The following is a 12,428-nucleotide window of genomic DNA, read 5'->3' on the forward strand; positions in this document are numbered from 1 at the left end:
GCAAGGAAGATGAAACATGTGCATTTTACGGTGTGACAGATGCTCGTGAAAGAAGCTTGTATCAAAACCCTGGTCGATTGCAGTATATCCTACTCCTTTATCCTAGGTCCAACTATCACGAATGTTTTGTCGAACCACCACGAGTTACTACGATTTTGCCGCAACGATGTTTGCCACGAATGATTGCGACAAATCGGCCGACAAGAACGAAGTAATACGAACCACATCAACGGCCTGGGCGATTTTCTCCACGAATCCCAAATCGTTGTAGTTCGCCGTCAAAATTCGTCACAGTGTGAGACGGTAGTTTTTACCGTAGTGTTACTGCGGTACTATTATTCACTACAAGGAATATTACAAACGGAAGCTCGCACTGCTGACTCGGTCTGTTTCAAGCTTTCTACATCGCTTTTTGCATCCCCATTCCCGAACGCATGGGGCTCATGCACTAACAACAATTACTAAGCTTTCACTTCTTGTAACTCGAAACCACCTTTTCACCAACTTCAAGAAGTTAGTCAAGAACGAGCGTTGTGTCAACACCACACCAAGCTCAGGAGTCGGGAAATCGAAAGTACACAGAATGTTTTTTGAGGAGTGTAAGGCTGCGTGCTGTAAACACCAATGAGAGACGAGGTTGGATCGTTTTTAGAACTTGGCTTCTGAAGAAAGTCAAGAGGACTCTGAGAAACGTTGTGGAAGCTTATAGGGGATACTAAATCATCAATTAATGGAAAAAGTAGAGTCCAATATGTGCTAGAATGTTTTCCACTTTCTACGTCTAAGGCTGCAAGTGACGGAGTTAACAAGACTGATAAAGTACCAGTGAAAATGTTACCCGTTCTCACTAAATGATAGATAAGTCTCTGGCGACCAGCTGCCCAGCGAACATTTTAAGATGTTTGATGGGTTGTTGACAGACCAACTTTTTTGTCGGTCCTTGGGGGAGCACATCGTCTTTTGTTTCATATTTATTGACTAAGGCCGAAGGCCGCGGTCAATAAACATGAAACAAAAGCCGATATGCCCCCCGAGGACCGACAAAAAAGCTGATCTGACAACAAACCACCAAACATAGTTTTTGTCATCATTTTGGTAGTGAGAAAATAAGTGCCAAATCAACACTCGGCAGGGAGCCATGCTTTGAAACACGAGTTCCGTTTTGATGATACATGGTTTGGGGCCCCAGCACGTTGTTGCAATCAAAGCTGGCGTGTGAAAGCAACTTTCTGTGTTTTGAGTTCATAAAATGTTGGGATAAGTATGTCAGGTTTGAGGATGCACAGTTCTGTATATTCCTCTCAGTATTCCACCCCCTCGGTTTTCAGTTGTAAATATTAAGCTCAGTGATCGAAGAGGGCCCCAAAGGGGGGGGTATCATCACGATCACGGGAAGGGAAATTTTAGCTTTCACGATCACAGTTACCTAGATTTTTGTTTTCACGATCACAAACACCTTGACAAATAGAGGATCATAGAGTGATACAGCTGTGAAAAATGTACGTTGAAAATAAAATGCTTTGAAATAATGCCCATCGCGATCACGAAAACAAATGACGATCACGATCACGAGACTTGATTTTTTTGTCATCACGGATCACGGGCAAAGTCCCATCACGATCACAGAAATTGAAATTTCGGCAATCACGGTCACAGAAAGGTCAAAAAACGCCAATCACGATCACGATTTTAAACCCTTTGGGGCCCTCATCGAATGTGGAAGCTACGTTGGGTCAAAGGTCACAGTAGATTTGCGTCGTGCAGCGAAGGAAAGAATTGCAATCTTGTTTTCGACTCATTGCCTCTACGTTTTTCATTAGACCTGTCATTCTGCTTGCTCGGCTTTGTTAGATGTTTGCATATCTTGTTGCTATGTTCTTTGCTTTTATCATTATTTTTTTATTTGCGCTTCGTCTATCAATAAAACGTCTTGTGCAACGGGTCAAAATGTGTGTGTCAGGGGTCAATTGGTTTGACTTGAACTTGACGTTCGTGTTTCTCCGAACGTCTGTGTATCGAAACACAGATACACGCACTCCATGACTCTGTAAGAAGACAAAACATATAGCTAGGTTTCATTTGTGTGTGATGAATTTATGACCTTTCATGAAGTAGTTTTGTTTTTTGTTTACTTTTGCCAGTTTGTCAGTTCGTTTGTGGAACTTTGCAAAGCAGTGTCGTCTGTTTAGGTCTGGGGAAACACCAATGAAAAGAGCCGAATAATCCCCGAGCGTTTCTATTGGGTTTGCTTTTGATTATCCATGTAACCTGATTCCTGCAACTATGGTAACCGGGGATGTATTGCATGGGGAACATGAGATTTATTTCCCAGTCGTTTGTGAATGGAAACTCGTGAAAATGATGACAAAATAAGATGGTGAGGGTCAATATGGTTGAAATTCACTTATTTGCTGTTTTGGAGAGAACTATGCTTCATTTACCTTATGCTGCCTGCATTAAGTCAAAATAATCATAACAATGTGTTAAACTTGATTTTATTGATACCTACTATTGATCCGAAGCTTCCCTTTTTTGTTAACAAAGGCCACACAAGGCCACATTGTCAAACGGATTATTTGCAGAACGCCCGCTTAGTACACATCGTTGGAAAGGCCAAGGACTAAATTTGAATCTGGTGCACCAAGACTTTCATAGATATTTAACCCAATCATAACGGTTGTAACGGCCCCCCCAAACAATTATTTATTGTCTCATTTGTATGCTCTTAATACTATTTCTCACCATTTTATAAGCTATGAAGCCTGTATTACCTAGGTTGCTAGGGAAAAGTACCTGTTTTCAGAGTACGTGTGACAACTTCGACAGTGATTTTCTCAAAATGGCCAACATGCTCGTTAGTAGCTTTAAACTAATCTAACAAAGTCTCTTTTTTTACCACTCAGTTGCAACTTACATCATCTTAAAGAGGAATTTCTGTACTTTCTTAGCATATATATACATACCACAGGATGTTAAAAATCAACTTATCCATCATTTTGCGAGAACGGGTCACAAATTTGGCTTCATATTCCCCATGTGAAGCCTACTTGTTTGACATTTTGCACCGACGAAAAGAGGATGCTGACCAAGTAAACTGACAAAAAAGAATAAAAAAACTAAAAAGGTACTTTGTTGGAACGTTTGTTATTGACAAAACAATACGTTACAATCACAAATGTGTCGACCCAACGGTCTTTTAAAAGTTAAGTTTTTTTTATTCTGAATTCTGGAACGTTGGCAGTTGGCAGTTGTTCTGGAACGTTGGCAGTCTCTTTGTTTTTGAATTTGTAAAAAAATAAGAAAGAACAACCTAAATATCGCAGGTATACAAAACGGACATGTGAAGTTTAATCAAAGAGATTGTGGACACTTTCACGAGTTCTGAAAATTTCAAGAACAGTTTCTGAAGAGTCTAGAATTCGCCTTTTGCATTCAAGCTAATGCGAGTATCCCAGATTGTCTGCGTGCGCTCTCGACTGCAGATGATTAGAACATAGCAGACAGCTATCGGCCATAAACCTCACCAAAGATTAATTTGTGGATTAACAGCGCAGAACTAAGTATCAGTGGAATAAGGTTGCAGCGAAGCTCAGAGATGTTTACGTGCAAGAGAGAGAGAGAGAGAGAGAGAGAGAGAGAGAGAGAGAGAGAGAAAGGAGGTGGAAGAGTGAGAGGAGGTAGAGAGAGGGGAGGGAAGAAGAGAGGGAGAAGGGAAGGGGGGGGGGGGGGGCAGGGAGTGAAAGAAGGAGAGACAGAGAGAGGAGAGAGTTGTTGTGGGCGAGATGGATACAAGGAAGTAAGAGAGACAGACAGAGACAGAAATAGGCATAGTTGTTCTCAGACGGATGTGTATCGGGAAGTGTGAGAGACAAAGACTGAGAGAAAATGTTGTTATGTATACAAGAGGGATCTTTGGTGGGTAGTCTGAGGAAGGAGATAGAGAGAGTTGCGATCAGTAACATTGTTTTACTGTGAAGTGAAACAGAGAGAGAGAGAGAGAGAGAGAGAGAGAGAGAGAGAGAGAGAGAGAGAGAGAGAGAGAGAGAGAGAGAGCTCTTTCTTTCTTTCTTTATTTGGTGTTTAACGTCGTTTTCAACCATTCAAGGTTATATCGCGACGGGGGAAGGGGGGAGATGGGATAGGGAAAAGGGGGGAGATGGGATAGAGCCACGTGTTAATTGTTTCTTGTTCACAAAAGCACTAATCAAAAAATTGCTCCAGGGGCTTGCAACGTAGTACAATATATGACCTTACTGGGAGAATGCAAGTTTCCAGTACAAAGGACGTAACATTTCTTACATACTGCTTGACTAAAATCTTTACAAACATTGACTATATTCTATACAAGAAACACTTAACAAGGGTAAAAGGAGAAACAGAACCTGTTAGTCGCCTCTTACGACATGCTGGTTAGCATCGGGTAAATTCTTTCTCGTCCCACACAATATGGGACTCCCCCTAACCCGCGGGGGGTACTTTGGAAAATAAGTGAAGAATTATATGGGTTAGAAAAGGTAAGTAAGTGAAAGGGCTTTGGGGAGGCAGAAATAGAGAAGAGACAAGAACAAGTCGCGTAAGGCGAAAATACAATATTTAGTCAAGTAGCTGTCGAACTCACAGAATGAAACTGAACGCAATGCCATTTTTCAGCAAGACCGTATACTCGTAGCATCGTCAGTCCACCGCTCATGGCAAAGGCAGTGAAATTGACAAGAAGAGCGGGGTAGTAGTTGCGCTAAGAAGGATAGCACGCTTTTCTGTACCTCTCTTTGTTTTAACTTTCTGAGCGTGTTTTTAATCTAAACATATCATATCTATATGTTTTTGGAATCAGGAACCGACAAGGAATAAGATGAAAGTGTTTTTAAATTGATTTGGACAATTTAATTTTGATAATAATTTGTATATATTTAATTTTCAGAGCTTGTTTTTAATCCAAATATAACATATTTATATGTTTTTGGAATCAGCAAATGATGGAAAATAAGATAAACGTAAATTTGGATCGTTTTATAAATGTTTATTTTTTTTTACAATTTTCAGATTTTTAATGACCAAAGTCATTAATTAATTTTTAAGCCACCAAGTTGAAATGCAATACCGAAGTCCGGGCTTCGTCGAAGATTACTTGACCAAAATTTCAACCAATTTGGTTGAAAAATAAGGGCGTGACAGTGCCGCCTCAACTTTCACGAAAAGCCGGATATGACGTCATTAAAGACATTTATCAAAAAAATGAAAAAAACGTTCGGGGATTTCATACCCAGGAACTCTCATGTCAAATTTCATAAAGATCGGTCCAGTAGTTTAGTCTGAATCGCTCTACACACACACACAGACACACACACACACACGCACACACACACGCACATACACCACGACCCTCGTCTCGATTCCCCCCTCTACGTTAAAACATTTAGTCAAAACTTGACTAAATGTAAAAAGATCCTAATTAGGTTCACGGCATCGAGAGTGATGCGACCTTCTCTCAGAAATTAGTAGAGAAGGCTCCCCCATCCACCACCCGGGGGACGCGCCTCTACGCCAATTAGGGGGCGCGACCGGGGAGGAGAGAGAGAGGTAGGAGAACGTTCGGAGATTTAAAAGTAGTGACAGTAATTTGCAGGAACGCATTTCAGTTTTTGTGAGTTGTTTTTTCACGAAAGTTTCTCGCCAAAAATAAACTTTCCATGCACTTCTCGGTAAAACGTTGTACCCTACAGCGCTGGCACACCCAACCACAAAACAAGAAAGTTATCTCCCTTACCTCCACTAAACTGGCATCACACTATCTTGTGATTGCCACTGGGGCCAAAACAAGCTCCACAGTGTCACAGTGCATATACAAGTTATATTCCCATTTATTGAAAATCAATCAATCAATCAATCTCTCTCTTTTTGATCCGTTCTTTTCTCCCCGTTTGTCCTACAACATCTGGTACACAAAATAATTGTTTCTGAAACCCCGCGGCATCAGAAAAAGTTGTCGCAGTTATCACTCAGTTATTACGCCTTTCCGTGAGATTGGTTCTTTCAATGTGCTATTTTTGCTTTTTCGCTATATCTCTGTGCAATTTTCTTTTTTAACGTCGGAGGGGGAAGAGGGGGGGGGGGGGGTCTCTTTGACCTGAAAACTTAAGGGTATGTAGATAATCGGTTCGGAGTACTGGCGGCGTCGATATAAAGCCCGCACCTTTCTGTGTGATTGGTTCTTTAAGTCAGTTTGTCAGTTTTCTACTTTTGTATCTACGGTCCTTTCAATGTTTCTTTTTTGAAGAGGTTTATTCAGAGGACTGGTGGAGGGAGGTTGGGGTGCGGCGGGAAGTGTTACTGGCTACATGATGTGAAGGGTGGAAGGGGGTGGGTGATAATGATGATGATGATGATGATGATGATGATGATGATGATGATGATGATGATGATGATGATGATGATGATGATGATAACACTTAATTGTACAAGGATAGAGGTTTAAGACCACGCCTTTTCTTACAACCTGGCATTAATCCAATACAAAATGCTTGATGGACAAGTAGAACTAACGGACAAATAAGCAAACAATCGAGGAGATACAGGCAGGGATTTTTGATTTTGAGGACGATGGTTGGCTCATGATTGAGTTCATTCGTTATATTCCATTTCCATTTGATACCGTATTTTTGAGGTTGATGGCTGGCTCATTTGGTATGATTACGCTCGTTCGTTCCATTTCCATTGGATGCTGTACTATCCTATTGCCATCCGTAGCACGTTCAGCCTGTACACTCGATGTTTTCTGAGAAACCTATTCGCACTCAGATGTTCTCGAATATCCCCCGTGTTAGTTATTGAAATGATGCATATTGTTTTGATTGCCATTCACGGATTACATCGATATTGTCATGTAGGTCGTATGTACTGGCAATTAAATTCAAGCGGCTTAAAACGTTACGTTTCGCCTTGTATTTCACGTTAAACGTTAAGGTCTTAACTTTGGCGGTTTTTTATTTAGTTCTTCTTCATCTCAAAATGGTTTGCTTGTTGCGTCAAAAGCTACGGATACCATTACACAAATGCATAAACCAAATCACGTTCCACTCACTTAGCTTAACACACACACACACACACACACACACACACACACACACACACACACACACACACACACACACACACACACACACAAACCGCACTTACACACACACACACACACACACACTTACACACACATACATACACACACACACATGTATCTCTCTCTATATATATATATATATATATATATATAAATCCAAATTTTCGGCCCGCAGGCCTTCTTCAAGGTGCACAGACCAAGCGTCTATAGTTACAACACAACAATGGAACATCCGATCGTACGTCACATACAGACGTAAAGTTACATTCTTCAAAAATATGATTAGTATTTAGTCTCTACCAGCCCCATGCCTTTTTGAATGTATCATGAATCAAGGGTCTATGGTTACAATTAAACACATTTATCAATAGAACATACATGTAGTATGTCACATGAAGACGTAATATTACTGTCTTCCAGAAAATCATTAGCTCAAGTTTATAGTCTTTGCTAGCACGACTTATATATATTTTTTATATATATACGACTAGTGTCTGTCTGTCTGTTCGCGATGCACGGCCAAAGTTCTCGGTGGATCTTTTTCAAATTTGGACACCGTATTCAGCTACACCCCGGACACAACCTCATCGATGAGATATTTCAACACGTGCTCTCAGCGCGCAGCGCTGTGCGCGCTGAACCAATTTTTTGTTGTTGTCGGGATCCACTACCAGTAACTCTTCCTTATCTTCTTCAGTGTTTTCAGCCGCGATTATCTCCCTTCCTCCGTGTGGCGTCAATCCATATTCCCGTTACTACGTTACTATTTTTAGAAGGTCACTGCACGTTACTATTTTTAGAAGGTCTCCAGTGTTTAGCGCGCTTATCTCCTTTCCTTCGTGCGCCGGCGAAGCCGGCGTACACCCGGCAAAGCCGGGTCCCAGATAAAGCAGACAAACCCTTTTACTTGAAAGGGAGAATTCGCTGTTCACAAATTCTTGAAAGACCCAATCATACTTCTACATGCTTTTCTTTTTGTATTAAGATGTTTCGCAGGAATACACTCTGATGCTTTTCTCAACGCGTCAGGTCAGTCAAAACGCCCGCAGAACATAGTACTGGAACTCACTGATTGGAATACGAACAGATTTGGAAAGCTCGTAGTCACACCTGTCTCGATAAATAAGCGTCGTACAGAACCAGCGCCCTTCCATTAAAAATTTTTTGAACACTAACACTGTTCTCCTGGTTAGTGACTTTAAAAAAAAAATTCTATACCAAGAAATTCTTCACAAATGCAGCGCGTCTGAAAAGAAAGCTCTCTCCAATAGTATGTATCAAGATTTACCTACAGTTTTAAACATGACAGGGCTTACTTGTGATGGCATCAACCAGATTCTCGATAATCATTTCAATAGTGCCTCAAAAATCCTGATCCCACTATTTTGAACTTACCTTAGAATGTTAAATAGATTTTCTTATCTTGCATCGTATTTTAAGGTTGTCCCCCGCTACTTATAAGCGGGTTTCATCGTTGTATTGTTGAATACTGGTGTAGCTGGCTGCATGATTAGTTAGTTTGCTGCAGGGAGTGGGCGAATGAGTTTGCGAGAGCGGGTGAATTCATTTCTTCATTTACTAGAATTCATTTGGTTTACGATTTTTGTCACAAACATCTTGTTCTCCCCCTCATCCCCCCCCCCCCCCCCAGTTTTTTTCTTTTATTTATGTGTAAATATCATACAATAAAACATTGATTGATGAGGAAACAGTTGCAAGTTTAGCATGAGATGCAAGGACAAGGTCTGCCATTAAAAAGCACTGCTGCGACAATCCACTCTATTGGGAAATCGACCACCATGTAAACATGATGAGGGCTCATCTGCCTGTTACCGATATGCCTCGTTAGACTTCATGCCGGCGCAGACTCATTGGCTCTATCTGACAAGACCTTGCCCGTACACCTTTTATGTTCCATTTTATGAGCCTTTTTTATTTTTTATTAGAGAACATTTGCAAAAGACCGACTTGTAGATAATCATCCCTGTCTGTTTGAAATGATAACGGTATCTAGTGATTAACATGTTGAGTTGTGTCAAAATCAGCATCTGGGTTCATGAAATTGTCAGTCATAAGATCAAGACTTGTCTTTTCGTCTGTACAGTCCAGTGAAGACTCTCATTTGCTCTTCTCTTTCAGGCAGCTTACAGCCTGGCCAGGTTTGCTCGGAGGGGGAGGGGGGTGGGTGTGTAAGCAAGGTAAACTGTTATATTTGTTCAGCTGTATTGCTCACTTTGTTCTATGTGTTTCGGGTTTAAACTCAGAAGTTTATTATTATTATTATGTAAAACAAAAATTCCCTTTCACTACAGAATTATATTCAATCCAATGCACACTATTTTTCTTCCCTCCTGCATACAATTCCAGACAAGATTCCTTCCACGTTTCAACAACCTTTCATACTTTCACACTTTTTTCTCCTTCAGAATGTATCATTCATGTCGGGTTCTTTTAGCCCACGAGGTGATAACGTATTAGTCAGTAATGTATGTATTGCCTTTTACATTGATTGTCGGTAGCAGGTAGCATGGTGACGACTAAACCACGTTACAGTCTTTTTCCCCCTAAGAGCATAGGTGTGTACACCCTGTGATAGGCACGAATTATTCAGGTTCTAGAGTACTAGTCTGTGCTTGACCTTGACACAATTGAGCTCTCGTCATCCAAGGTCTTTTGGAATACCACTCAGTGTGATTTTCCAGCACTGTGTTCTGCGTGCGTTTTGCCCAACCAGAAGTGTGGATAAAAGCATCTAAATGAAATTAAAAGGAGGCTTGCAGAAGTTTGTTTGATTTTGCAAGGATTTGTCAAAAATGAATTCTCCCTTCGTAAAAAAATGTCTGCTTGTCGTCTGCTTTGAAGGTAAGGAGATTTTAAAGCTCACACGACACAACCTAAGCCGCATTGGACAAGCTTGTAGTTTATTTTTCCTTTCTGTATATTACCGTTGATTTGTTCGTTTGGTAACGGTAGAAAACGCATGAGAATAGAACTCACAGACATTTGCTCCGGAACTGCTACTTCAATGTATGACACACAATAACAAAACAAGCAAACAAACAAAACAAAACAAAACAAAAACGACACACACACACACACACACACACACACACACACACACACACACACACACACACACACACACAACTACTGATTCTGAAAGCCTGGTTAATTTAGAGAGAGAGAGAGAGGCAGAGAGAGAGAGGCAGAGAGAGACAGACAGACAGACAGACACAGACAGAGAGAGAGATAGGTAAAGAGAGAGAGACGCAGAAACAAGTCCAGCTTCTTCTATAACCTGGACAACCACATTCTTGAGAAAGTCAATAGCAACCCCTACTTAGGCGGCACCTTTACTGATGACCTCAGCTGGACCACACACATTAACAAAATCGTCAAAAAGGCAAATTCCACCCTCGGTCTACTTAGAAGAAACCTCCGTTCCTGCCCACAAAGCTGTAGACGTACTGCCTATGTGTCCCTCATCCGCTCAACCCTGGAGTACAGCTGTCTCGTCTGCGATCCCTACAAACAAGGCGATATAGACAGCCTGGAAAATGTACAGAGACGAGCAGCCAGATTTATTACCCAAAACTACAGGAACCGAAGCCCAGGATGTGTCTCAGAGATGCTCAGCAGACTACAGCTTCCCCCACTCCAGGAACGCCGGAAACAACAGAGACTCACATTTCTGTTCAAAGTGGTCAGAGGGCTGGTCCCCGCAGTACCCCCTGAGAAATTCATCCAGCAACAAAAATCAAAAAGACAAGTGAAACAACGAGTGAACAAAGACTTTACATCATCAGCCACAGTCAGAAATATCACAAGAAACAACGAGTGAACAAAGACTTTACATCATCAGACACAGTCAGAAATATCACAAGAAACAACGAGTGAACAAAGACTTTACATCATCAGCCACAGTCACAAATATCACAAGAAATAACAACCAGTGCTTTACTGTGGAGTGTACTAAAACACCAGTGTACAGATACTCTTTTTTTACAAGAACAGTTATTGACTGGAACAACCTTGATGACAACTAGATCCAGTCATCAACGGTCAACGAATTCAGAGGAAAACTGCCAACCGCTGATTAAAACACCAAGTGCTCTCCCCAATTTTTCCACCAACGAACATTCCCAAGTTTGGGACCTGTTGGCGTTATTTATCAAGATCAAGAGAGAGAGAGGGACAAGGAGAGAGAGAGAGAGAGAGACAGACAGAGAAAGAGAGAGAGAGAGGGGGTGGAAGAAAGGGAGAGAAGGAGAGAGAAAAAGAGAGAGAGAGACTGAGAGAGACAGAAAGAGAAAAGGAGAGACGGAGAGAGAATGGCAGAGAAGGAGAGAGAGAGAGAGAGAGAGAGAGAGAGACACAGAGAGAGGGGAAACGAGAAAGAGACAGAGATAGAGACAGAGGATACAGAAAGTCAGACATCAAGCCAGACAGACAGGCAGACAGACGGACAGATCAACAGTGACATAGAGACAGCGAGACATAGACATACATACAGACAGACACAGACAGATGGACTCACTTCGCCTTGTTACAGTAATCCCGTTGATTGTTTTGTTGAGCTGTTAATGGCTGCACTCTTGACATCGTCTAGAATCGTATTGTATTAATTCCGACTTGCAAATCAAATGTCATGTCTCACTGTCCTTACGTTGCCCAAAAAGTTCTCTGGTAAACTTCAGTTCCGCATTTCTGTATGCATAAGCCTTTGCAGTTCAGGTGTGAGCTGTTTTCACATGAGTATTTCTGAGCTGAGAACCACAAATTGTTCATATAATTCTTTTTCACTCGCCTTGTCATGGAGCTGGCATAGCCAGTTGGTAGCGTGTCGGACCCTGAAGCTGAATTCATGTTAAAGTCAACTTTTTTTTCTGTTCCTTATGGTAGTTTTTATTATAATTGAAAAATCATGGAAATTGACACATTTTTAAACATGTGAAGAATTTGACAATTTTACTTCAACGGATTGACCTGTTCAGAAAATTCACACAAAACCGGCATGGCTGATTTCTGAAAATGTATGTCCTAGAATTTTCTTATCTAGAATTTTGAAATTTACATTATCAGGACATTTACAAATTTACTGAATTGTTGTCTCGCTGTTCCTATCTCACTGTTGATCTGCCTGTCTGGCTTGCTGCCTGACTATCTGTACCCTCTGTCTCTGTCTCTTGCGCTTTTCCCCTCTCCCTCTGCCTCGGTCTCTGTCTCTCTCTGTGTCTCTCTCACTCTCTCTCTCTCTCTCTCTCTCTCTCTCTCTCTCTCTCTCTCTATCAATTAACCAGGCTTTCAAAAGCAG

Source organism: Littorina saxatilis, linkage group LG10 (genome assembly GCF_037325665.1).
Source record: "Littorina saxatilis isolate snail1 linkage group LG10, US_GU_Lsax_2.0, whole genome shotgun sequence".
NCBI classification, from domain to species: domain Eukaryota; kingdom Metazoa; phylum Mollusca; class Gastropoda; order Littorinimorpha; family Littorinidae; genus Littorina; species Littorina saxatilis.